Source organism: Lissotriton vulgaris, chromosome 7 (genome assembly GCF_964263255.1).
Source record: "Lissotriton vulgaris chromosome 7, aLisVul1.2, whole genome shotgun sequence".
Classification (NCBI taxonomy): Eukaryota; Metazoa; Chordata; class Amphibia; order Caudata; family Salamandridae; genus Lissotriton; species Lissotriton vulgaris.
In genome coordinates, this window is record NC_141695.1 from 1,700,524,922 (window position 1) to 1,700,552,356 (window position 27,435).

Here is a 27,435-nt window from a genome sequence, read left to right on the forward strand (position 1 = left end):
CTGGTTTGGTCATCCCCAGAGGGCACACCAAGCAGTCAGAGCCCACAGCATTGGGCTAGCCACTCCTCCCCTGCCCTCGAGCAGGAGACGCCCCTGCAGGGACAGCTTTCTTAGGAGACCACTAACAGGTCCCATTCCGGCTTCGGGAGCAAGGCCATAAGCACCTCTCGCATGATTTGGGGCAAGACACCTGCAGCGAGATCAACTGTATAGACCTCAAGCAGTTTTGGGGGCCAGCAGGGATTTATACATCTTATAAAATCCAACAGGTAAGCTGTCTAGGCCCAGAGTTATGCAAGTGACAGAGTCACGTATGGCACATCGGATCTCCTGCTCTGTGACTGGCCTGCTCTTCCTCTCTTCTGAGGGAATCACTGGCAAAATGACTGCAGAAAGAAAATCTTGTCTACTAGTTCATCGTACACTACCATTAAAGGATTGTAGAGGGCATGGTAATGCACACAGAAGGCATGTATTGCATGGCGACCAATGTAGAAAAAAGGCGGATGGCAATTATCGGCTCCACGTTGGATGCCCGCTTCAAAAGCCACGCCAACCTGGTTTTCTCTCTCCTTGTGTTGCTTCCCTTAATACATCCTGTAATCTACACACTGCAAGATCTCAAGGAGGCAGGCATGCCGTTCTATTGTGTCAGTCAAGTCAAGTCAAAATACTTTATTCAGCCAATAAGGGCCATAAAAGCAGACAGTTAAAAACATTAAAAAAATTCTGTACATTAAAAGAAAGAAATTGCACATATCCATTAAGAGAGGCCCCATCATACAGGTATTAGGTATACTGGAATTAGTCACTTAACAAATAGAATTAAAACTCATTACGGAGAATCAGGCGGCAAGTACCAAACTAGACATAAAATACAGCGAATAAAATACAGTAGTGATGAGTGCTTAATAAAGGACAACTTAATTACACCTTAAGAAGGGCTAGGTGATACATATAATGCCCTGGCCATATTTAAATCAATGCCGTATAACTACTGCTGGGACGTCTTCTTCCTGAGTCTTAAGGCCCCTGACAGGAAACTTACAACAATGCTTCAGTCAGTTCCTCCAGAGCAGTGTCACCCAGCAGTGCCTCTTGCTCAAGCCCTCCTAAGGATGATTACACATGGGCAAGCTCCCGGATGAATGTGCCCCTTGTCCCAAAGACCGCGTGCAAACAGGCCCCAAACTACAATCTTCAGGGCTTCCCATCCTACTAGTCTCGTTGTGGCTTTCCCGCTATTCTCAGCTATATAATTGGCTAATGTTTCATGAGTCGTTTCACAGAAGATGGAGCCCTTTAGGGCCTTAGGTTGCAAGCTCCGGGGTAGTAGGCTGCCCACACCCAATGTGTAATATAAGTGGGCTATGATCTGAGAGGGTTCTCCCCAGGTACTCCATGACTTTGAGTGGCATAGTGGAGTGACAGAGGAAAGGGTCAAGGCGTAGGTCATGTGGCAGGGAGTAGTAGGAATATTCCCTGGCACCCGGGTACAGCACCTCCGAGCTATCAATTAATTACCAGTGAGTAAGCAACTGTGACAAATAGGAAGCAGCACGCATTGTTGCAGAGCAGGGGGTACGATCTACCCCAACTAAGGGTTCGATACCCAATTAAAATTCCCTCCTATAATCCAGGTAAGTGAAACCATCTGGTCAAAAGAGACAAGAAATGGACCAGAAACTGTGTCTAATCAGCATTTGGCAAGGACACACTCCCCAGCAGGACAAATGTTCCATCCAGCTGGCCCTCCACACACACATAACAACCCTCTGGGTCCCCTCAACCACCACATTCCTAAAGGCGACTGCCGGTCATACCCATGAGCAACGCACTCTCATAGCCCGAATAGGCGGTGCAGAGCATCTACCCCTCCAAGCCTTTGAAGCCTAGGTTCTTCCCCTTTCACTACCTTGGTTTCTTGAAAGAATGCAATATGGGCCCCTCGCCTTTTAATGTATTGATCAATGTAGTTGTGCTTTTTGGCTGTACCTATACCCCAGACATTCCAGGTTAGAAACGACAACCTAGAAATTCAATAACTACTGGTAGGGAAGTATGGAGAGGGGGATTCAAGGGGAAGGCCACCAATTGCAGAGAGGTCAGGCTGATGGACAATTCCCACCCAGACTGCAGTGTACACCAGATGACAACAATAACAACAGAGAAAAATACCCAACTCCCTTTCCCAGGGCAGTTGAGAAACATCTGGCTGCCCAAACAGTGAACAGTATGTTCTACAAATGTGGGTTACTCTGGCACCTCATGAGGGCTCCAGAGTATTCCACGCGAACAGTGAGGTGGGGGACACTGATGGGCAGGCCAACTGTACAGTAGAAGGGACTACCTGGGCGAAGGTAAACCCAGAGGTGAGCAAATTGTGAGGATAGTATAAACATCCAGGCGAATGCAGGGGTGCCCAGTCACTGAAGTACTTAAAGCAACAACACTACAGTACAAGGCGAGGGAAGAGGGGCCCTCCAGAAGCCGCCAAGAGAGGGAAGGCACTCATTCATGATCAAAAAATGTCATTAGTTGTGCAACTCAAAGGAGCAAGACCGAGGCAACACTACACCGCAATGGTTCCGATTCCTGCTCTAACGGCATCTCTTCTGAGTCATCTGCAGGGCACAAGTCATTAAAAAAAGAAGTGGGGGGACGCTGTCACCGGAAGTGACGTCACGACAGGAAGTGACGCCACGAAAGGTGCAGAGCTCCTCGTCCCAGAGAGGCCAAAGAGTGAAGTCCAGCTGTTTGGCAGGGGGGACGGGGTCCCCCCTGTAAAATAAGTGGGGGACGCCGTCCACCAGCGTGGTACCACGACTCGAGCCCTGGTCATCTGTGATATGAGACATGCCCCGGGCGCAGACTCCAGCCGCAGTAGCCACTGCCTGTATCTGTCCCTTCCTAGCTTGAGTTGCTGTTGGAGCACATGCAGCTGGTGTAGTTCATCTTTGCAGGTTTGGACACTTGAGTGTGGGCCTTGGAGGGGCAGTAGGTGCCGTTCATCAGTTATGGGGTTCGATTTAGACCGTTCATAAGGTTTCTGTTCCACCCAATCGCAGACATCCTCTGGCTCGGTCAAAAAAAGTACGTTTTTTGATGTGCAATCTCTTTAAGTTTAGCAGGGAAGAGCAGGAAATATGTGTCCCTTAGCTTTCTGTTTACTTCCAGAAAGGAGGCCAGTTTGCATTGTACAGCTAACATATAGTACAGGAACGGGAGTATTTGTGCATTCTCAAAGGCAAGCTGGCCTGATTGCCTAGCAGCTTGGAGTTTCATGTCTTTGAGCCCGATTAGATATTGGCGGACGGATTACTTCGTCACAACAGTTACGGATATCCCACCTGCCGAAATCCGCCGTTATAATGGGATTCATATTTCGGCAGACGGGATATCTGTCACTATTGTGACGGAATAACCCATCCACCATGATCTAAATCAGGTCCTTTGTTGCTAAAGTTTAGAAGCCTTGCCACCACCGGTATTAGAGGGGTATAGGCAAAGGACGCCGTGCAGGCACTTAGTGGACCCGCTCCACTGTAAAGAAAGGGGACAAACAATCCCATGAAGGCCACTGGGGTGGAGAGTCATTTCTCAAAGAAAGCAAGAGGGTCCATCACCTAAGCCCCCGTCGGGAAGTCAACAATGCGGAAGTTATTGCATCTTGAACTCCATTCGGCATCCTCCGCTGTGCTCTCCAGGAAGCGGACTGAGTTGGCAAGCTCTGTTATCCAGCTAGCAAGGTCCCTAGTTGCTAATTGGAGGGCTTGTTTAGTCAATATAGCCTTGGAGACTTTGTCAGAGAGTTTACGCTGGTCTTACCTCAAGAGGCCCAATTCCACCGCTACCGCATCCAGTCTTACACCAAGTTCGCCCCTGGTGTCGGTGATGGCACCAAGTATTTTGTCCAGCTTCGCCTCCATTGCGACAGGTACTGCAAAGGATGACGTTATGGCCACCTACTGAGCAGGGGGAAGCTCCCGACTGGTGAAACGAAGTTTAATCTCCCCCTTCCGAAGACCTTTGTGAGAACCTTGCCACCTTCTTCCAACGCAAGATCAAGGCAATCTATCACAGCTTCACAAACCAAGACCCACCGACCTAACATGCAACCACTGGACTCATTTGCCCCAGACCCCAGCAGACCCTGCTCAACTGGTCCTTCCTCACCAGTGATGAGACCCTCAATATCATGAAAGCATCCACTCTGGACCCCCATGGGATCCCAGCCCCCACCACATATTAAACAGAGCCAGCGCCCTCCAGCGCACCCGGACTCTGCCACACAATCACTCCTCCATCAAATCTGTTACCTTCCCTGAAGACAGGAAACATACAGAGATCAACCCCCTGCCGAAAGAACCCTCTGCCCACCCGATGGACCTCAGAAATACAGACCCATCTCCCCGCTTCCCTTCACAGTCAAAGTCATAGAGAAAGCCATCAAGGCTAAACTCTCCAAGTTCATCGAAGCAAACAACATCCTGGACCACTCCCAATCTGGATTCAGAAGCAACCACAGCACCAAGACCACTCTCCTTGACAGAGGCAAGACTGCAGACCTCATCCTCCTGGACCTCTTGGTCACCTTCGACACCCTATGTGCTCGACTTCATGACACCAGCATCTACGACAAAGCCCTTGATTGGACCCACTCATTCCTTACCGGCCAACCACAGAGTCAGACTTCCACATTTCCTCCCAGAACCCACAGAAATCAGCTGCGGAGTGCAGACTCCAGAAATAAAACTTCAAAGGCTCAGACCCTAATTCATATTTTGGTGTCTGGAAATGGACTGTGAGAAAGGGAGGTTGAGACCCCAATCTGTCATCTGCCAAGCAGCCAGATAGGCTTTGTGAGAAGGGGAGGCTCTGCAAGATTTTTGCCTCTGACCAGGACTGGGGACTTCCCTACTGGGTGAGGGGACATCGAGACCACCTGCCCTGGAGAACCAGCATCTGTCTGTTTGCTTAGACCAGTGTGCCTGTGAGGAAGAGATTGTTGGAGGGAGCGAGGTCCTGTGAAGAGCCCTGTGATGGCATTCACTGAGCGAGTTGTGAGTGAATGGCAGTTCACTAATCAGACTGTTGCCCGTCGCTGCCTTGAGGTGTCGGCTGTTCTCTACTCTCCTTCATGGTCATGGGGGGAATTCTTTGCTGGCAAATCCTGCAAAACAAACAAGAAATAAAGAACTCTGTACATAAGCGTTGTTGTGTACTGCACTATGTGCGCATACATATATTTTAACCAGTAACCAAATTTACTTATCTGACTTGTGCAACCACTGCTGCTCTTCTGTGTGTTGGAACTCTTTTTAGACTGTTTTTCATTTGTGGGGACACAATTGACATATGTCAATACTTCTATGTTTAAGCACTGGGCACTTAGCCTTTCATTTCAGGGCTCAATGTGTGCCTAAAACAAATATAAGGCTAGTTACTTGGATAACATGGCAAGGATCATGAGTTAGGGTTGCATAAAAGTAGATGTATGATGCAATGCACTTTACTTATATGTATCATTTTGTTCTCCTTGTTTATTTCTGTTTTACTCTGAAATCCTGTTATGAACCAGATGTATAAGAAACATTGAGTTAGTATAAGGTGGGCCTCAGTAAAATATATTATATGTCAGTAGCCACTATTTTTGGTGCTCATTCCCAATCCATCCATTGTTCTTTATTTCACCTACAGATATGGGGTTGTTCAATTTGATCTCCCTACACCACATTAGACGTGAGAGGGGGAATAATAAGTACGCATAGTTACTAAGAGCCATGTGCATTTAGGAAGAAGCTATGGAGTATACATCTATTTATTAATCTGATCATATGTTGCTTATCTTGTTGATAGAGAGAGACACATAGAAGGGTTCAGACAGACGCATCTCCTGCAGCACTGTCATCTGTGGACGCCACCAGTTTTCTCTTGCCATCCCCTCTTACCCGTCGGTCAGGATAGCCTTTGACTTTGTTGGGCGCTCACGTTCGATAGGGAAGTTGGGACCTTACATTGTGACCTCTCCCACTCCCACTGAAAATCCAGGTGAGATCCTTGACAGCAGGCGTGGTCTGTCAGTGTGGGTCCATGTTTAACCGGCCACCAGGTGTCGCTCCACAGGGAAGCGTTGTTTTCAAAGATCAGCAACTCAGTCCCATCCGTGTTCAGCTTCAGGCAGTTGGTCTTCATCCAGTCGGTGACGCTTGTCATGCAGTTGTGGAAGTTGGTTTTGGTGGTCACAGCGTCTTCAGGGAGTTAGAGGATGCACTGGGTGTCATCTGTGTAGTAAATGATGTTAAGGCCATGGGTTCTGACAGTGTTGGCTTGGGGTTATCATGTAGGTGTTGAACAAGATAGGGCTGATGCCACAGATGATGCTCATGGGTTCGGACGTGTAGGGAGGAAGGCGGATTCTCTGTGTTCATCCCTTGAGAAAGGATACGATCCAGTTGAGGGCGTCTCCCTAGATTCCAATGTGGTGGAGTCTCTTGTTTAAGGTGTGGTAGGATACCCTGTTAAATGCTGCTGAGAGGTAGAGGAGGATCAAGGTCGTTGTCTCTTCTTGGTCGAAGAGGGTTCTGATGTCGTCGATGGCGGTTTCGGTGCTGTGGTTTGCGTGGAAGTAAATCTGGGAGGTATCCAACAGATTGTTGTTCTCCAAGTGTTCTGTGAGCTGTCGGTTGATGACCTTTTAATGGACTTCGTACTAAGGAGTCCGAAGATGCTATTGATACAGGCATGCTTTTTGATGGGGCACAAAGAGACATTTGTTAACTTGGCAATGCTAATTGGCCCATTTCGGCGAAAAGAAGGAATTCCATCATCGTCCGCATTGATCTGAAGTTGGAGGAACTAGCACTGACAAAAGCGGGTCCAGTTGTGAACGGACTACTCTTTGGCGATCCGTTCATTTAAGATGTAGTGAAATTCCTAACAGCCTTCACTGCCCTAGACAAGGCCCAGATACTGTTGAAGATATTCAAGCCAAGTCTTTTTTGGGGAGGATGATGGGCAATATAGGAGCAGATCACCAGGCTGTTCTTACACAACATGCTCAGAATGGCTATGCGTCCAATAGAAGAGGTTCATGGCAACAAGGTGTGATGGGTCATACCTTTTTCCCTCAAGTTCTCAAGGTGGCAAAGCTGGTACCACAGAGGTGGGTATAGAGAAGTGAAAACCGAAGGATGCTCCACTGCAGAATATTAAGGTAATACTGCTTCAAGATTCGCATGTTACACTGAGAAGCAGACTATGTCAATTGGGAAATGAACACAAGGGATGCATGGGTGTTAAAAACATTGAGGTTTCAAATTGGAATTTAACAATGCAGGGGGAGGAGCAAGATGGTGGACTGAAGCCGCCACGGAGCGCAGCGGAGTAGTGATCCCTCCCGTGGACACTGAAACAATGGTTAACGCGGAGAGAACGGAGAAAGTGGAGTAAAGGAATTGAATTGGAGCGGTGTATTGCATTACAGCCCGATTAAGAGATGGAAATCAGGGCGGCCAGCGTGGGAACCGCAGGGGCAGTAGCGTGGTGCAGGAGCCGCGTTACCGAGCACTATTGAGCAGTTTCACTCACCGGTCTAAAGGCTGCGAGGGTCAGCGCGGACAAGAGCAGAGCCCGGGCGGAGCCCGGAGGAGAGAGCCTGGATGCAGGTGCGAGCCATTAGGAGCTGGGAGAGGAGAAAAGACTGCATGGAGGAGGTGGTAGATGGCGGTGGTCGGAGGGGATGTATGTCATTACAACACATGCTTTTACAACGCATGCCATTACGACGCAACTTTTACAACGACTTGCGTTGGGGGGCGCTGGATAGTGAATAGTTTAATTTACTATTCCAACTCCAGTCCCCGTGGATAGTAGGGAAGGTGTTGGATAGTAATTAAACTATTCCCTATCCTAGAGCGCCCTCCAGCGCAATTCGTTGTAATGACTTGCGTTGTAAAAGTTGCGTCGTAATGGTAGTGCATTGTAAAAGTTGCGTTGTAAAGGATGTTTCCCGGTCGAAGGCAAATCTGAGGCAGGAGTAGGCAGGGGGGCCGAGTTGAAGAGGAGCTCAAACTGCACTGCGAGCTGCATGAGTGGCGGCACTCAAGGTATTCAAGGCACAGCAGCTGCAGCTCTGAAAGTAACGCTGTGGTCAGAAGCCTGAAAAACTGGAACTGGGGACCTGTGAGCTCATGGGTGACAGGGAATCACAGGGAATTATTGCCGGAGTGTGGAAAGAAGCCGCATAGAGACGCTCAAAAGGTCGCAGAGGAGCTGCGGGGGTCAGTGAGTGGCTGCAGTGGTCTGGATTTTGATCCTGCCAGTTGAGAGAGTAAGAAAGTTGGTAATATAATCTGGACTTGAATTTGAACTCAATTTACCTGCAAAAAGAAGAAGAAACGTATGTGGCGCTCTCGCGGGCTATGGATCTTGTGGGTTTTAAGAACAAAATACACGTATATACCAAGCACGACGAGGAGGTCAGGGGCCGATTGCCAAGCCCTGCGAGAGACTCTCTCTACTGTGGTCCGACTGCCAACGATCGTACAAACTGGAAGATTTGTGTTGGCATCTTTTGTAGAGAGCCTACCTGTATCTCAAAAGATGGCCCCAAAAAATCCCCTACGGTCCAACCGCAAGAATTTGGTGAGTGGGGAGGTGAATAGCGCCAGACGGGGCACTGATGTAACTATAGAGAAAATGACTCAGAACGCAGGAAAATTAATAATTTGAGCACCCATGTTACAAGTGCAATCATTGAGAGCGCCTGAGACTGAGACGGCGACTGAGGCTGGGGCTGTGAGGGATAAAAAGCAACGAGGAAATGACTACAACAAAATAACAGCCGGATTATCAGTAATAATTACAGAGCCTATGCACTGCAACAATGTTATCTCAGATGCCTCTAGAATAACTAGTAATATGGTGCAATCAGCAACAAGTATATGTATGGGCGAGGCCCCCGGATTAATGAAGGAATGCCCAGAGGGGACAAACTTGAGAGAGGCATCTCCATTAACTGCTACACGAGAAAAAGAGATGACGCTATGAATGACCCGGGTAACGTCTCGAGCTGTGTGATCCCCCTGGACACTCTTCGGGCTTCTGGCCTGGAGGGTCACCCTAATCAAATCAATGCTGCAGAGCTAGGGGTTAAAGCATGTGCTGTCATAAATAATGTGGCAAAGGATGTAGATACAGCTCTGGGGGAAGACTCGGGTTCCTACGGGGAGTTTGAGGATTTGGAGGAGACAGTGAATGAGCACCTCAGAGAGACGAATAAAAGTATGGATAAAGGCTCAGGGCATAAGAAAGGAAGAACAAAGGCTAAGAATAAAATAAAGAAAACGCTCGGGGGCAAAGCAATGTAACTACTAAAGGAAATTCTATGATTGATAATAGCCCGCTACGGAGATGGATGCAGGCAAAAGGATGTGTCAAGTCGATGACACTGCGGCTCTCAGGTGCTAGTCCCTCCGAAGGGGATATTGTGAAAGATATATCATCGGGTATATCGGAATCAGATAAGGCCAAGCAGAAAGTTTGGTTCAGACAGGGTCGATCCCTCAAATAGGGCAAACAGTGCAGGAGAATGGTTCGAGTAAGATGTCTTGCTTGGCCTAATCTGGCAGATGCTTAGTGAACAAAGGCAGGAGGCACAGCAACATTATGTCAAGATGCAAGAGGCTAACGGGAGAGTACAACATTCACTGTCTGAAATGGCAAGCAAACTGGGAGGGCTGACGCTTGAGATGTCAAAATTGGAACAAAGGGTATTGGGTGTTGAGGAATCATTTGCTGGTACGGAGGATTCGGTGAAAAGACATGAGAGTCAGATTATGGCTATACAAACAAAGCTAGAAGATATGGAAAACAGACAGCGGCGACAAAATCTTAGATTGTTTGGCATTCCAGAGGGGTCAGAGGGGGGGACCCAAGAGCCTATATTTTTCAATTACTACAGAATGCATTTCCGGACCTATTGGATTGGGACTGGGACTCAAAGATCCAAAGAGCACATAGATTACCGTTGGTACAGAGAAGCAAGGGAAGCCAATATCCTCTGCCTTTTTTGATTTATTTTGGAAACTTTTTATTGAGCCAAGCGGTCTCACTCAAGGCTCGCCCCAACACCCCAGTTACTATGGAGTCTGTAAACTTTTTTGTTAGATCGGATTTAAGTAAGGTCACTATGGATAGGCGATGGAAACTGAAGCAATAAATAGATCCGATTAAAGCTCTCGGTGGGCAGGTGTTCTTGCAGGAGCCAGCTAGGTACAAAGTATTTAAGAAGGGTCATACTTTCTTTTTCACAGATGAGATGGAAGTTAAGAAGATGTTGATTAAGTGGCAAGGGGAAAGTACTGGCGGGCCAACGGGATAAGGGCTTACACATTATGGTTAAAGATTATTGCTGTGTAATATACCCGAAGGTCTGTAGTCGATTGAGAGAGGTCAATGAAAGGGTCAGATATATGTATTCCCCCCTTTTATTTCCTCTTTTTTCTTCTCTTCTTTCTTCCTTTTCTCATTTTTTTGTCTTATTTTGATAGGTTATTCATCGCTCTAATGGTGTTTAAGAATAAAGTTTAAGAAAAAAGTATATAACAAAGTATATGAGAGTTGTTAGTTTACACGGGGGTGATCACTATGGCTGTAGCTCTTTATGGCTGCCCAGACTAACGGCAGCTGGGAAGGCAGAGGAATCCTCCTCTATGGATAAGGAGGGTGGGTCGGGGTGGGAGATGGGTAATTTTAGGGGAGGGTTTGGGGGGAGGGATAAAGTGGTTAAAAATAACCTGAGGGAATTGTATTCTGAGAATAATAGGGGAAAAAGATAATTTTTTTGGCAATGGGTAAGATGAAAAGGAGAATGAAAATACAGATATGGATAGAATGAGATGTTTGTCCTGGAATGTTGCTGGACTGAACAGTAGATTAAACGAAGGTTGGTTTTTGAAGAATGGAGAATGTACAATCCAAATCTTGCCCTGCTTTCAGAAACTCATATCTCTTATCAAGACATGAATTTGCTTGGTCAACTAGGGTATGATGTAGTGGTTAGTTCAAAATTAAGCACCTCGATTCGAGGGGTTGTTATTTTGAAACACAAGCAATTTAAAGGAACGATTATTAGGACATCTTCAGATAAAAATGGTAGGTTGGCTATAGCACAGATAAAGGTTGGAAGTATTAAATACATATTTTGTGTTTTATATGGGTCTAATAGGGATGACCCTACTGTTATTGATAGGGTCAATATGGAGCTGAAGAGGGGCATTTCAGAGGATGCGCAAAACATGAGCAAAACATGAGCTGCAGTCAGAGAACTTGGGAGAATACATGGTATAAGAGACGCTTGGCTGGAGTTACATCCAGATATTGCTGGATATATGTTTTACTCAGCTCCACATAAACTTTGTTCATGAATAGAAATATCCTGGGTATCGGATAGAAATGTTGTATGGAAATATGCCCAAGGATAACATGAGATCACAACGCAATCCTTTTAACATTTAAAATCAAGACAGATAAGCAGAGACCTCGACCGTTCACATCCCTAGAAGCCTAATCTTAGACCTGAATTTTATGGTCAAACTTAAGATACACTTGAAGGAATTCTTGGAAATTAATGTAAGATCAGCCTCACACATCGTGGTCTGGGATGCATGTAAAGCAAGCATTGGGGGATTTGCACAACAATTTATATTTAGACAGAATTGGGAAAGTAAAAAATAGACAGATAACATTATTGCTAATATACTTCAAGCAGAAAAGCAATTAGCTGATGCACTGTTACATCATTCATCAGCATTCGAGTTGAAATCTACTTTAAAAAACACACTGAGGGAGAAAAGCATTACTAAATGGAATAAATATCATCTGACTCAATTTGAGGGAGGCAAGAAAATAGGGAAAATATTAGCATACAAAGTAGCAGACGAAAAAGCTAAATCTTTAATTAAGGCTATTAAAGGACCAGATAAAGTGATTCACAAAAACACTGAGCAGATACTCAAACAATTTGTTAAATATTATGGGGATTTGTATAATCCAGAGAATCGACCATTAAATGATGATATCCATGTGTATCTGCAGACCATCTCTTTGAATCAGATGGAGACTGAACAGTCAGATAAACTAACAATTAATATCTCAATGGCGGAAATTAAAACAGCTGTGCTGTCATTAGCGGCCGGGAAGGCGGCCGGAGAGGATTCAATCCCTCTGGAGCTATATAAAGAATGTATTGAGGAGCTAGGCCCGTTATGCAGCAAGGTAATTTCATATATTGGAACCGGGGGGAAAGCTCCTAGCTTGTGGAACACTACGAAAATTGTATTTAAAAAAAAAAAGAATAAACAAGCAGATGATTGTGGGTCTTATAGACCCATATGGCTTATTAATATGGATGCAAAGATATTTGCTAAAGTCCTTGCAACTCATCTGGCACCGATAATGCCTGATTTGGTGTCTACCCAACAACATGGGTTTATATTAAGGAGGGACACCATGACTCAAGTTAATACTGCCGTGGTTGCATTTGATGTGGCCAGAGTTAGCTCAACCCCACTTAGTATGATATTGCTAGATGCTGAAAAAGCATTTGACCGAGTGGGGTGGGACTATCTCTGGACTACACTACAAACATTTGTGATTAAAGGACAATTCTTACAATGGGTTAAGGCTATCTATGATCATCCCGGGGGAAAGATTAGCTATGTAGGGCTACAATCTACAATGTTTCCTATATTACGGGGCACTCGTCAAAGATGCCCTTTGTCCCCATTAATATTTGATTTATCTATGGAACCATTTTTAGTTTCTTTACAGAATCAACCATGTATAATCCCTTTTTCTTCAAATCTGAATTTACTGAAAATAACAGTATATGCAGATGATATCGCTGTCTATTCAACAGACGTAGAAGAAGCCATGAAAGGGATCATATTAGAAGCAAGAAGATATGGGGCAGTCTCGGGATATAGATTAAACACAACTAAAACCCAAGTAGTAGTGAACTACAAACCACCAATGATGATACAAGGAGTTTGTAAAACGGCTATCTACTTGGGGGTAAAAATCTCTGCTAATTTAGAAGATGTGGTCACATTAAATTATGAAACTTTACTAAAAGAGACAGTTATCCTACTGAAAAAATGGCATAAGGTTCTGTTATGGCTGTCTTTTTGCTAGCTCTTTGGAGAAGGAGAATGATGGAGAGTGACTCCAGCCTATCACCCCCATAGCATAGGGATTAGGCCGATAGACAGGGACCCTGCCTTACATATATAAGAAGGAACAACAGGGGGCTGGCTCTAATCAGTAAGGCTGAGCCTAATATTAACCAACAAAATGAAAATGCCAGTACTGATATACATGATAAAGCAACAACTAATGACTACCACAAATCTGAAAGGAAAATCAGAAGAGGGGATTGACTAATTAATAGTATTTTATTCAAAGAAGTATTTGCAACATTTAACTTCACTTTTTTTTGTTTTCGCGAAGAAATATACAAAAGGACATATACAATAACAACAAGGGTTTACTTTACAAGCATTCGCTCAATTGTCAAACATATCACATGCAACCACATCAATCATACGCCACTTCTTGGGAGGAAGAGTGGAGGGGGGGAGGGAAAGTGTAGGTGGGAAACAAGTGAGAGAAAATACCAAAATCTACAAATATTTACAACACCACTTTGATTTGAATATTTTGTATGTACATTCTTCTATTTACAAACCCGTTCTAGGTTTTCAAAAAGAATTTTTTAATAGTAATGTACATTAGTGTACTCCAGGCTCAATCAATCGAAAGCCCAAGAGTTTCTGTAGATTGGGGAATGAGGCCTACGCGTTTCGAATCCCACTTGGGTTATGGGGGATTCTCTTCAGGGCCGAGAGTTGTTCCTATAGATAGAAAAGGAAACAAGAAGGAGAAAGGAGAAATAATCACAACCTTGCACAGAGTCAGTCACATTTCAAATGGTGCAATTAAAAACAAATGGGGACCTACATAAGCGTCCCACCAAGCGATACAACAGCCAGAAATTTCAAACGTATTGGGGCCGTATTTCGAGGTGCTTGACTAATAAGTGTCTGCATCTAGCATTTACCTGTCTAAGTACTATAATGGCTGGACAAAGGAAAGCCATTATTAGTGTACTTTACCTGTTAATGCAAGTGGTCAGGATGTCCTATTGTAAATGATCCTTATGAGGTGGCACTATATTGTACCTAATCGCCCAAGAAGCCTGTAAAGCAGGATAAAAGCGTATGAGCTTTTTTATAGGTCAAAAGGCCCTGTGTAGACATGGAGGGTATAGCGGAATGAACTTACCCATTAATGTCACGTCCTTTTTCTTATTATTAGCGGGTCAGGGGAAGCTGACAGGAGCGATGCTCTAAAGGTTGGTCAGAGCACTGTGAGTGGAAAAGGAAGCATAGTGTATCAGGAAGGTCTTAACACTGTTATCAGCATTAGAAGTGGCCAATATAGCATATTCAATTAATCTTCTTACCAAAATAAGAGGATGCCTGGAGTTTATAACGCTGAAATCTTGACCGAGTAGTAAATATACCCAGGTAGGGTAAAAGAAGGAACTGTCTTCATTAAGGATTTCTGAGGAATAAAGTGTAGGAACATGGAATGAGAAAGGAATAAAGACCTACACGTCAAGTAGAAGCAGCAAGAGTCATGCATATTCACCTGGTTGTTTGAAAAGGGTTCTCCAGTCAATAGAATAATGATGTTAGTTAGTTCAAAGCGTTGTTGTATGCTGACATCAAGTGAAAACGCGTTACTAATAGGAAATCAAGAAAAAGAAAAAGAAATCAGGACCCAAACAGTATGTTGAGGGCGCAGGTAGTAACCCAAGTTAAGTAAAAACTCACATGAAACAAGGGTTTATACTGCATCCATATCAGAGATGGGGAAATGGGCGTCTGAAACATAACAAGAATGTCAGACAAGTGCTTGGCCAAAAGGGTTCACCAGCTTAAATTTAAGAGCTAAGGAGAAAGGGTCTTGAAACTTACTTCGTCAAGCTGTATGTAGGTCCCCATTTGTTTTTAATTGCACCATTTGAAATGTGACTGACTCTGTGCAAGGTTGTGATTATTTCTCCTTTCTCCTTCTTGTTTCCTTTTCTATCTATAGGAACAACTCTCGGCCCTGAAGAGAATCCCCCATAACCCAAGTGGGATTCGAAACGCGTAGGCCTCATTCCCCAATCTACAGAAACTCTTGGGCTTTCGATTGATTGAGCCTGGAGTACACTAATGTACATTACTATTAAAAAATTCTTTTTGAAAACCTAGAACGGGTTTGTAAATAGAAGAATGTACATACAAAATATTCAAATCAAAGTGGTGTTGTAAATATTTGTAGATTTTGGTATTTTCTCTCACTTGTTTCCCACCTACACTTTCCCTCCCCCCCTCCACTCTTCCTCCCAAGAAGTGGCGTATGATTGATGTGGTTGCATGTGATATGTTTGACAATTGAGCGAATGCTTGTAAAGTAAACCCTTGTTGTTATTGTATATGTCCTTTTGTATATTTCTTCGCGAAAACAAAAAAAAGTGAAGTTAAATGTTGCAAATACTTCTTTGAATAAAATACTATTAATTAGTCAATCCCCTCTTCTGATTTTCCTTTCAGATTTGTGGTAGTCATTAGTTGTTGCTTTATCATGTATATCAGTACTGGCATTTTCATTTTGTTGGTTACATATATAAGGGCATTTTCGTACTATTTTCCTTAGAGTAAGGCTTATGAATTTAAGTTAGGGGATAGATATATAAGTATTAGTCATGATTTGCTCATTTGCTAACATGCTGGGCTATTTTCCATGGAGCTATGCATATTGTGGGCTCCGTAGGCCTTAAACGAGACAGACTCCATTTTGCTTTCTGCCCGGTAGCTCGAGAAGGCTTTCTAGGTGAAGTGTAATGTTTTAGTTTCAAGCTGTTGTTCGCTTGGAGAGAACCGGTTCAGGCTGACCCTTATCGAAGGAATGTATTTTTCTCCACTCCGAAGACACAACTTCAGGCCGGCCGGCTGGGAAAGTGTCCTTGGTACGGGGAGGTACAAGAATTTGGTGGGCGGCAGGTTACTGGCCGTGAATTTCCATGAAGGAACGGGCTTTGATATTAGCGAAGGTGTTAGTCAGTTTGTCAGTTAGTCCGTAGGCGACATCTAGCCGTTAGCATCTCTGCCATTATTCATTTTCATGGTGGACAAGTCGCCATCTTTGAAGTCGGAGAAAGATTTAAGACCGAAACTCTCTGAGAAAGACTGAACGAGAAGTAGCGCGGAGCGCACTGATACAGAGAGAGAGAGAGACGGTAGCTAATAATCAGCAAGGTTCCGGTGTCCTGAGGGGAAGCAGACGAGGTTGAGCCTAGCGGTGCAGACGTGTACTTGTGACGGCTGAGGGTGACTGCAAGGCGAGCCAGGATACAGAGACGAGAAGGGAACCTAGATGACTGCCGAGTCCAGACTTCCCACTAACAAGGTGATATCTGTCTAACTTAACTAGGATGTGCACTCTAATCTTTACCTTTTTCTTGCAAAAGTTATGCTGCATAGTAATGTGATTTGTGTCTATTGTTAATAAATACCCTAATTCATATAGAATTATTGTGTACCTGGTGCTTATGTTCAATCTTGGTAAACCGCATTCCTAGTCGAAAGCTGTTTAAGTGAACGGATGAGAAATCCCGATCAGGTAAATGGTGATTGAATAAAGAGGGAGTGAGTGGACCTTTGATGCCAAGAGCAGGGAGTACACTATACAATCTGGAACTATATTCAAAGTTATTATTGTAGTTTTGTCCCGAGTAGATCGCTGAGATATCATCCCAATAATTGTTCATAGGAATGTGGTCGTCGTTGATATGCGGCGTTAGTGAGAGCGTTGGGGGGGAGACCAACGTAGATACCCACTGGATTGTGGCTTGAATAAGTGAGAACGCCAGGGAGGATACTGGCGCTTAGTTTCGCCGGATTGCGAACAGTTTGGAAAAGGGAGCATTGGGTTCTGCAGGCCCATGTGTAGACACACCGGATTGTGTGTCAGATCTGCCCTAGGGTAGAACGGTCTGGGTCGGGGTGGCCGCGAGACCAACTGATGTGAATAAGATATTGTAGAAAATCCGTGCATACATATATTGTCATTCCCCATCCTTAGGTGCGACCTGTATATTTATCTGTATATCTACTCATTGTGAATACGATCTGAGGAGGGAAGGTGAGTACGTTTTGGCTGGGTCACAGGGGCCCCTGGGGGCTGATCCCATCTAAACAGAAAATCCAGCCATTACATCTGGCGTCACGAACTGTTTACGAAGCCTGTGTGCATTGTGTTGTTTTAATCTCGTTGGTTTGCGCTCGGCTTGTACGTATAAAATTTTGTTTATAATTGTGTATATAATTTTTTGCGTGTCATTATGTTTGCGAAAAAATCATCGTCGGTTTTCAAATTACCGATTCAGATTCCCGGCTGGGAGTCTACGCCTTACGAGGCCTTGGCTCGTGAGTGGGCTGATTCTACTGGTTTGAGTGAAAATTGGTCTTCATGCTTGGAGCAGGCGGAGCCTGCCGATGTGGTGTCGTGCCTACAGAAAGCGCCAGTAGTGAAGGGTGATGAGCTTCCTATTTTAGGACGCAGAGGGTGGATTGTTCTTAATGCATACAGAATATTGCATGAGAGGTTTGTTCAACTACAGAAACAGTTTAAAGATTCGGAAGGACAGTGTGTTGAGTTGCAAAATGCGCATACTTTGTTGCGTTGTCAAAATAAATTGCTTGCCGACAAACTTGAAACATATCAGACCATTGCCGAAAGAGCTGCGGTCCGTATTGCACGATACAAATATAAACATCGTCGTGGAAGTGTGTCTTCCCGCAAAGTGCGTATGGTTGTAGCAAAAGCTGGAATGGATTGGAACCCCGATGAGTGGGACGGTAATATCTGGGATTCTCATACTTCTGACTCCTCGGCAGAGGAGGGTGACAAGCGCGAGTCTTCTCGCTCCGGACGTGATTGTAAATCTGCTTCATGCATTGATTCAACTCCCGATTGTGACCGTGCTCGTTCTTCCCGTGTGGATGACGTAGCTTGCCCTGATTGTGCTGTTAAATCTAAGATGCGGGCTTCCTCAGAAGCTCTTCCCGCAGTTTCTGCTCACCCGATTTTTCGACGAAAATTACAACAGGCCCCTGGTAATCCGGGTGGTATAGCTCTTGATTGTATTGAAGATTTTACTCAGCAGGAGGTTAGTGACATTCTGCAACGATTTAGACAACGGCCTGGTGAGGCCTTGCTTACCTGGATGGTGCGTCTTTATGAGCTTGGCGCTGCCGGTATTATGCTCGATGCTGTTGATTGCTTACGTTTTTGCTCTTTGAGTTCTGATTCTACGATTCAGGATCACTTTCAGAATTATAATGGTGCTGGTCAAATTTCTTTGCTCCAGCTTGCGTCTGATGGCTGTAATCATAAATATCCAACTGAATCTGATTGGCCTACTGATGAAAAACCGTGGTACACTCTGCGCGATGCGTCGCAACGTTTAAAAGAGGAAGTCATGAAAACGTGTATCTTCCTTAGTACTGCTGACAAGTTATTGGGTGGTCTTTTAACATCTTCTGTGCGTAATCGCATTATCCGTTCTTCTCCTGTTGCTTACAAGCAGGTCATGATGACATTATTGATTAATCAAACTGGCAATCCTTTGTCTGTTGTGCTTGAGTCTGTTCGTCAGCTTGGTGAGCTGGGTGAATGGTTTAAACCTGAAAGACAATCTCGACCTGAAGGTCGTACTGGTGGGGACTATAAGTTCTCTAGACGTGACATGTTTCTTGCTCTCATTGCTGATGGTGTCAAAAGGGAAGACATTGATGGCGAGCCTAATAATCGCTTATGGGACATGTTTCGTAAGCGTGGTTTGGATCGAAAGGAGGGTGCCCGTCGTGTGCGAAAGAATGAGTATGATTGTGGTTCGGATGACAGTGGTGATGAGAGACGACGTGTGAATTCTGATCGCCGTGATGATCGGCGCTATGAACGTGATGGATCCCCTCGTCGTAATGATGGGAGGGGGAGAGAGGATGATCGTGAGAGGGGAAGAGATGATCGTGTTTCTAGCAGACGACGAGATGCAAGGAGTTATTCCCCTGACGTAAGAAAAAGGGAGGATCGTAACAGACTCCCTGACCGTAACTCACAACTTTTTGAACCTGACACTAATCCGTTTCGTACTGGAGACGGATATGAACAAGACATTCTAATACCAAAGAAAACTGAGAACATTTACCCTGATTTGTCTTGGTTGACAGAACGCAGGAAAAATGACTAGGAAATAGGTCAAGCTCCGGTACGCAAGTGGGCCCACAGAGATTACAGACCCTATGTAGATATTGAGATTTTTTGGAAACATCGTAATATCCAAAGGGCCCGAGCGTTGGTTGATACTGGGGCGGAGGCCACTTTAATTCATGGTAAGTCGAGAAAATTTAATGGACAGTCTTTTACAATTACCGGTCTGGGTGGTAAAGAGACACCCGCGGTTCAAACTGCACTCGAAATTAAAATTGGTAGAATTCCTCGTAGAGAATACTCTGTGTTGGTTGTGCCACTTTTGGAATACATTATTGGAATTGACATTTTGAAAGGTATGACTTTGCATTTGGATGATGGATACTATCAATTTGGTACACAACAGTACATTTCGACCAGACCCGTACGGGTTGGCCGTTTACGCATGCCACCTATTAAGATCCCTTTAGCAACGAAAGTGATTTCTCAAAAGCAATATCGCATTCCAGGTGGTCATGAAGAAATTACCGCTACGATTCAGGATTTGGTTGACGCGGGAGTCATTACTCCGGTCACATCTGCTTGGAATAATCCCGTTTGGCCCGTGCGCAAAAGTGACAATTCTTGGCGCATGACTGTTGATTATCGAGAATTGAACAAAAATACACCTAAATTGACTGTTGCAGTGCCTGACATTGTCACACTGATTCAGAGAATTCAAAAGCATCCAGGTACGTGGTATGCTTCTATTGATATTGCTAATGCGTTCATTTCAATCCCGATTGCCCCCGAATGTCAGGAACAATTCAGTTTCACATGGAATGGACGTCAAATGACGTTCCGGAGTCTTCCTCAAGGCTATGTACATAGTCCTACGATCTGTCACCGGCTGGTGGCGGAGCATTTGTCTGAAGTGCCCACGAATCCACAAGTTCAGATTTGTCATTATATTGACGACATTTTGATTCAAGGTGAAACGCAAGACCAGGTACAGTCCCATTTAGATCAAATTATTGACTGTTTGCGAGCGAAAGGCTGGGAAATTAATCCTGACAAATTACAAACTCCATCCCAAGCTGTAAAATTTTTAGGAATTAATTGGCATGAGGGTCACAGAGAAGTGATTCCACAGGTTAAACGAAAAATACTTTATTTTGCTGTTCCCAGAAACAGGAAAGAAGCTCAATGCTTTATTGGATTGTTTGGATTTTGGCGTCAGCATATTCCCCATTTGAGTCAAATCTTGGCTCCACTGTATCGAGTCACTCGTAAAAAGAATGCGTTTGAATGGGGTGAACCTCAACAGACTGCTTTTAATTTGGCTAAAGAAGCTATTCAGTATGCTTTGGATTTGTGGCCCGTGAGTGAAGGTGATGTGGATTTGAATGTGTCCGTGGAAGGCCTGTATGCCAATTGGAGTTTGTGGCAAAAGCAGGGCAGACAAAAAGTGCCATTAGGTTTTTGGACCAAAAAGTTACCTGAGGCTGGTGAGCGTTACTCACCTTTTGAAAAACAGTTGCTTGCTTGTTATTGGGCTCTGGTGGATACCGAGCAATTGACCCTAGGCCATGCTGTGATTTTGAGGCCTGAAATTCCCATTATGCAGTGGGTTTTGAGTTCACCGAAGTCCCATCGAATTGGACATGCTCAGGAGGCTAGTGTGATTAAATGGAAATGGTACATTCAGGACAGGGCACGTGTGGGTCCGAAAGGTGTGGCGGTTTTACATGAGCGAGTGGCGCAGGCGCCCTCCAATGAGGCTGAAAGTGAGTGTTCGGTTCCCGTAGTGCAGGAGTCTCCCGTGAAGTGGGGTAAATCATTTGATGATCTGTCCGCGGAGGATAGAAAACATGTGTGGTTTACGGATGGTTCTGCGAAGTTCATTGGTGACAAAAGACATTGGAAAGCTGTCTCTTTTAATCCGATTACAAAGAAATTGTTAAGCACAACTGGAGACGGTAAGAGTAGTCAATATGCTGAACTCTATGCAGTTTACCAAGTTTTGAAACAGGAACTACCTGGTACATGTCATATTTTCACTGATTCCTGGTCCACTGCAAATGGACTAGCGGTGTGGTTACCAACATGGCATTCTCATAATTGGGAATTGCATTCCAAGGAGCTGTGGGGCAAAGAGCTGTGGCAAGAAATTTGGGAATTGCTCCCGCAGAGTACTGTAACCATCTTTCACGTGGATGCTCATACTCCAATTGACTCCCTTGACAAATTTTTTCATAATATTGCAGATGAACAGTCTAAAATTTCTGAGGCAGTGGTTGACATGCAGGATTCTGATTTGGCGGGATTGGCGAAGTGGGCCCATCAGAAAGCAGGACATTTTGGAGAGAAAGCCACTAGCAGGTGGGCTGCCGATAGAGGAATTCATATTCCCTTTTCTTTAATTAAAGATGTCATTCTACATTGTCCCATTTGCCAACATTCTAGGAAAAAAGAGGTGCCTCAGATTGTTCGAGGCCACTTACATCGAGGTAAATTGCCCGCCCAAATTTGGCAGATTGATTACATTGGTCCGCTCCCTATGAGCAGAAATTGTCAATACATTTGCACAGTGGTTGATACTTATAGTGGCCTTTTGGTCGCTTTCCCTTGCAAGAACGCTACCCAAGTGAATACTATTAAAACCCTGGAGCTCATTATTCTGTACTATGGTGTCCCATTCCAGATTCAATCAGACAATGCATCCCACTTTCGTGGAAGATTGGTGCAGGAATTCTGTACGGAAAATAATATTGATTGGGTGTTTCATATTCCATATTATCCACAAGCTTCAGGACTGATTGAGAGAATGAATGGCTTGTTGAAAGAACAGTTGCGCAAGTTGACTGATGACCGTTACAGCCAGTGGAGAGATGTCCTACTTCAAGCTTTGTTAATTTTGAATAATCGTCCTTTGTTACATGCTGAATCTCCTTTGATGCGTTTGTTTCCTCCACATGTTGATGCAAAACCAAATTTTATATCAAATACTGTAATGTATTGGGAAATTACCCCCGGTGCTTTGGCTCCATGTAGAGCAACCCCAGGTTCCGCAGGCCTCGACCTGCATGCTTTAAATGATGCAACATTTCCCGGAAAAGATCGAATCATTGTTGAAACTGGCATTGGTGTCTGTATACCTGCCGGTAGTTTTGGATTAATTGCCCCTAGATCTGGCCTGGCCCTGAAAGGTGTACAAGTACTCGGAGGAGTAATTGACAGTGATTACCAGGGAGAGATTAAGGTTCTCCTGCTTAATAGCAGTGAGACGGATTTGTTCATCAAAAAGTCTGACTGTGTTGCTCAGTTACTGATTATGCCTGTCTTCAGTGGTGAGATCAAAAAAGGCTCTGCCCCAACGTTTCTAACTGTGCGAGGACAAAAAGGCTTCGGATCGTCTGATCTTCCTGGAGCTAAAATATGGGTGCAATCGCCTAAAAATCCTCCTGAACAGGCTGATATTATTGCGACCGGTCATGACAACACCGTTTTGGTGATGAAGCCAGGGAAAGATGGCTGGGAAGCTGTCCCAGCTGATAAATGTTACTTACGAGAATGATTAAGGCCTGTATTTGTATTCTTTCAGATCATTCTTTGGATTGCTGCTGCAGGATGTGTCGGCGTTGGACTCCTTTTGGCTTGCTACGCCGGGAGAGGAGAGGATCCACCGACGCCGGTTGATGGGATAATAAGAGCCCCGCGGTCCGCGTGGGAGAAATCTTCCAATTTCTGGATCACACTCGCAAGGCGGGTGACGAACTCTCCGCATTTTTGCCTTACCCCCATGAAGAGTGTTACTGACATTTTAGCGACCTGTTTGGTAGCTGTCCCTGCATCCACTGAAACTCTTCATCATATCTTTAATGTATCTAATGCCCGACCTAATGTTATTCTGGGTGATTTCGCGGCCCATGAATTCTGTCCCTCATGTACTCTTATTCCAGACCTTGATGTCCCTATTAATTCCAGAATTACTACTTTTAATATTACCCCTGGAGACCTTTGCTTCATTATGACCTGTAACCCTAAAGCTATTACTGAGTGCTTGCGGCTGAAGCTCCAAGCCGCTACTACTTTTTCATCTCATCAACGTTTGTTATGTTCGAAGAGACTTCCTAATTCATGTCTTTCAGTTACAAATAACATGACATGTAAACGTTTATTAGTAGCCACTAGCCATTATCGTTCAATGCTATTGCCAGCTGGATGGCTCTTTTCCTGTGGGAATTCATCTTGGCCCTATATTCCTGCGAATATTTCTGGTGGTCCATGTGCCATCACTAGATTAAGTTTGCTAATGTTTTCCTCACATCCTACTTCACATTCCCGTATTGTACGTGATTCAATGTCATTACATGAAGATTGTGATTCCTCTGTTCATCTTTTTTCCAAATCAGAATATCTTGGTTTAGCTTTTTCTATTATTGGAGTGCCAGCATTGGCCGTTTATAATGCCAAAACAATCGGCAAAATGGCCTGCTGGATGGTCAAGTCCATTAACCAAACATCTACTGTTTTATCTGATTTATTATTAGATTCCCAAGGTGAACGTAGAGCTATTTTACAGAATCGCGCCGCTATCGATTACTTATTGTTGAAACATGGACATGAATGTTCTGATTTTGAAGGTCTATGCTGTTTTAATTTGTCTGACCATTCTAAAGCTATCCAGTCCCACATTAACAAACTCCACGACTTGACTGCAGAAATTAGAGAACATATAGATCAGGGTTTCTTTGACTGGCTTTTTAATTGGCTCCCTGACATGCATTTCATACGACAAATTTTAGGGGGGGTTATTGTTGCTATCTGTATCCTAATAGCTATTTGTTGCTTTATTCAGTGTATCCCTTCCCTGCTACAATTTTTTAGACTTAGTAAGGGTCATAGATCAGTTAATTTTGTTTCATATTATTCGTCTACTGACGTTAGCTCCATTTAGTTTGTGGTTAATAGACTGGAGTCAAGGGGTGTAATGTTATGGCTGTCTTTTTGCTAGCTCTTTGGAGAAGGAGAATGATGGAGAGTGACTCCAGCCTATCACCCCCATAGCATAGGGATTAGGCCGATAGACAGGGACCCTGCCTTACATATATAAGGGCATTTTCGTACTATTTTCCTTAGAGTAAGGCTTATGAATTTAAGTTAGGGGATAGATATATAAGTATTAGTCATGATTTGCTCATTTGCTAACATGCTGGGCTATTTTCCATGGAGCTATGCATATTGTGGGCTCCGTAGGCCTTAAACGAGACAGACTCCATTTTGCTTTCTGCCCGGTAGCTCGAGAAGGCTTTCTAGGTGAAGTGTAATGTTTTAGTTTCAAGCTGTTGTTCGCTTGGAGAGAACCGGTTCAGGCTGACCCTTATCGAAGGAATGTATTTTTCTCCACTCCGAAGACACAACTTCAGGCCGGCCGGCTGGGAAAGTGTCCTTGGTACGGGGAGGTACAAGAATTTGGTGGGCGGCAGGTTACTGGCCGTGAATTTCCATGAAGGAACGGGCTTTGATATTAGCGAAGGTGTTAGTCAGTTTGTCAGTTAGTCCGTAGGCGGCATCTAGCCGTTAGCATCTCTGCCATTATTCATTTTCATGGTGGACAAGTCGCCATCTTTGAAGTCGGAGAAAGATTTAAGACCGAAACTCTCTGAGAAAGACTGAACGAGAAGTAGCGCGGAGCGCACTGATACAGAGAGAGAGAGAGACGGTAGCTAATAATCAGCAAGGTTCCGGTGTCCTGAGGGGAAGCAGACGAGGTTGAGCCTAGCGGTGCAGACGTGTACTTGTGACGGCTGAGGGTGACTGCAAGGCGAGCCAGGATACAGAGACGAGAAGGGAACCTAGATGACTGCCGAGTCCAGACTTCCCACTAACAAGGTGATATCTGTCTAACTTAACTAGGATGTGCACTCTAATCTTTACCTTTTTCTTGCAAAAGTTATGCTGCATAGTAATGTGGTTTGTGTCTATTGTTAATAAATACCCTAATTCATATAGAATTATTGTGTACCTGGTGCTTATGTTCAATCTTGGTAAACCGCATTCCTAGTCGAAAGCTGTTTAAGTGAACGGATGAGAAATCCCGATCAGGTAAATGGTGATTGAATAAAGAGGGAGTGAGTGGACCTTTGATGCCAAGAGCAGGGAGTACACTATACAATCTGGAACTATATTCAAAGTTATTATTGTAGTTTTGTCCCGAGTAGATCGCTGAGATATCATCCCAATAATTGTTCATAGGAATGTGGTCGTCGTTGATATGCGGCGTTAGTGAGAGCGTTGGGGGGGAGACCAACGTAGATACCCACTGGATTGTGGCTTGAATAAGTGAGAACGCCAGGGAGGATACTGGCGCTTAGTTTCGCCGGATTGCGAACAGTTTGGAAAAGGGAGCATTGGGTTCTGCAGGCCCATGTGTAGACACACCGGATTGTGTGTCAGATCTGCCCTAGGGTAGAACGGTCTGGGTCGGGGTGGCCGCGAGACCAACTGATGTGAATAAGATATTGTAGAAAATCCGTACATACATATATTGTCATTCCCCATCCTTAGGTGCGACCTGTATATTTATCTGTATATCTACTCATTGTGAATACGATCTGAGGAGGGAAGGTGAGTACGTTTTGGCTGGGTCACAGGGGCCCCTGGGGGCTGATCCCATCTAAACAGAAAATCCAGCCATTACAGGTTCCTCTGAGTATAAGTGGGGGTATACATTTAATTAAAATGAAAATTCTTCCTAAATGTCTTTATTTGTTTCGAACCATTCCTCTATGTATTAATAACTCATTCTTCAAAAGTTTAGATGGTATACTCAGTCGCTTTATCTGGGGGTACAAGAAAGCACGGCTTGCAATTGAATTATTAAAACTTTCATTTAGTCAAGGAGATCTTGACTTCCCAGATTTTAAACTATATTTTTGGTCATCGTTTCTGGGTCGGATCCGTAGTTTAATAAACTTAGGCAATAATCTCTTTTATTACGTATTCCTGTTAGGAGAAGAAACTAAGATGTTTTTTATATAGAATCAATGACCCCAACTACTACAAACGAGTCAAATTTAAGACCGCACGTGATACTATATTTATTCGGCGAGCTATCCTAAATAAATATAAAATATCGATCTATCATCCTAAATTCCCTCTATGGGATAATTCAGCGTTTCCAGGTATATTTCATGAGGGGGGTGGAAAAAAATGGGCTAATCTAGGGATTGTAAATTTAAAATTTAAAAGACTTATACAACTCTAATGGTTTTTTAACATTTGATAGACTGAAGCTTATATATGACTTAGTACAGAGTATGCGATGGAAGTATTACCAGATTCGTGATTATTTTGTACGGAAATTGAAGCTTATGGTAATACTGGATTCCAATGTAGGAAATGTATCTATCAAAGGGAGAATAAATTGAGGGTTACCATTGGTTATAAAAGCTTTAATTCTCATAAGGAAAGTGATTGTGGAAGAATAGCTGTACATTGGAGCCAGAAAATGGGGTATAATATATCTGCCAGTACTATGTCATCTGCACTTAGCGGTATCTGTAAAGTAGTGCATAAAAATAATTTAAGACTACAGCAACAAAGAACTATCTGCCTTTTATATCATACTCCTGAACGAATATCCAAGTGGGCATCAAATTCTATTACTAATGATCGGACTAAATGCCCGAAATGTGATCTGGTGGCAGCTGATCTTCAACATATGTTTTTCTCTTGCCCAATGCTGGGAGAATTCTGGCAAGGGGTGGCTAAAGTCTTATCACAAAAACTAGATAGACCTATTTTGTCTACTGCAGTGGATGTTTTAATGGAGGGTCAAAACAGAGACTCTAACCAGAAGAATTTAATAACTATACTACTGGCTTGTGCCAGACTAACCATAGCCCGGGCTTGGATTTCAAAATCACCACCTCTGGTGATGGAATGGTGGGGTATGGTTAAAGGTATACATAACATGGAGCTTCTATTTGCTAAAGCTAGGGGGATTCAATCACTCTGTAAGATGAAAAAAATCTGGGGAACTTTTATGTAAAGCACAGCTTTATCTTGTACTATGTATTATTTCGTATTATTATTTGGTTGTATCTTACCCATTGATGTCGG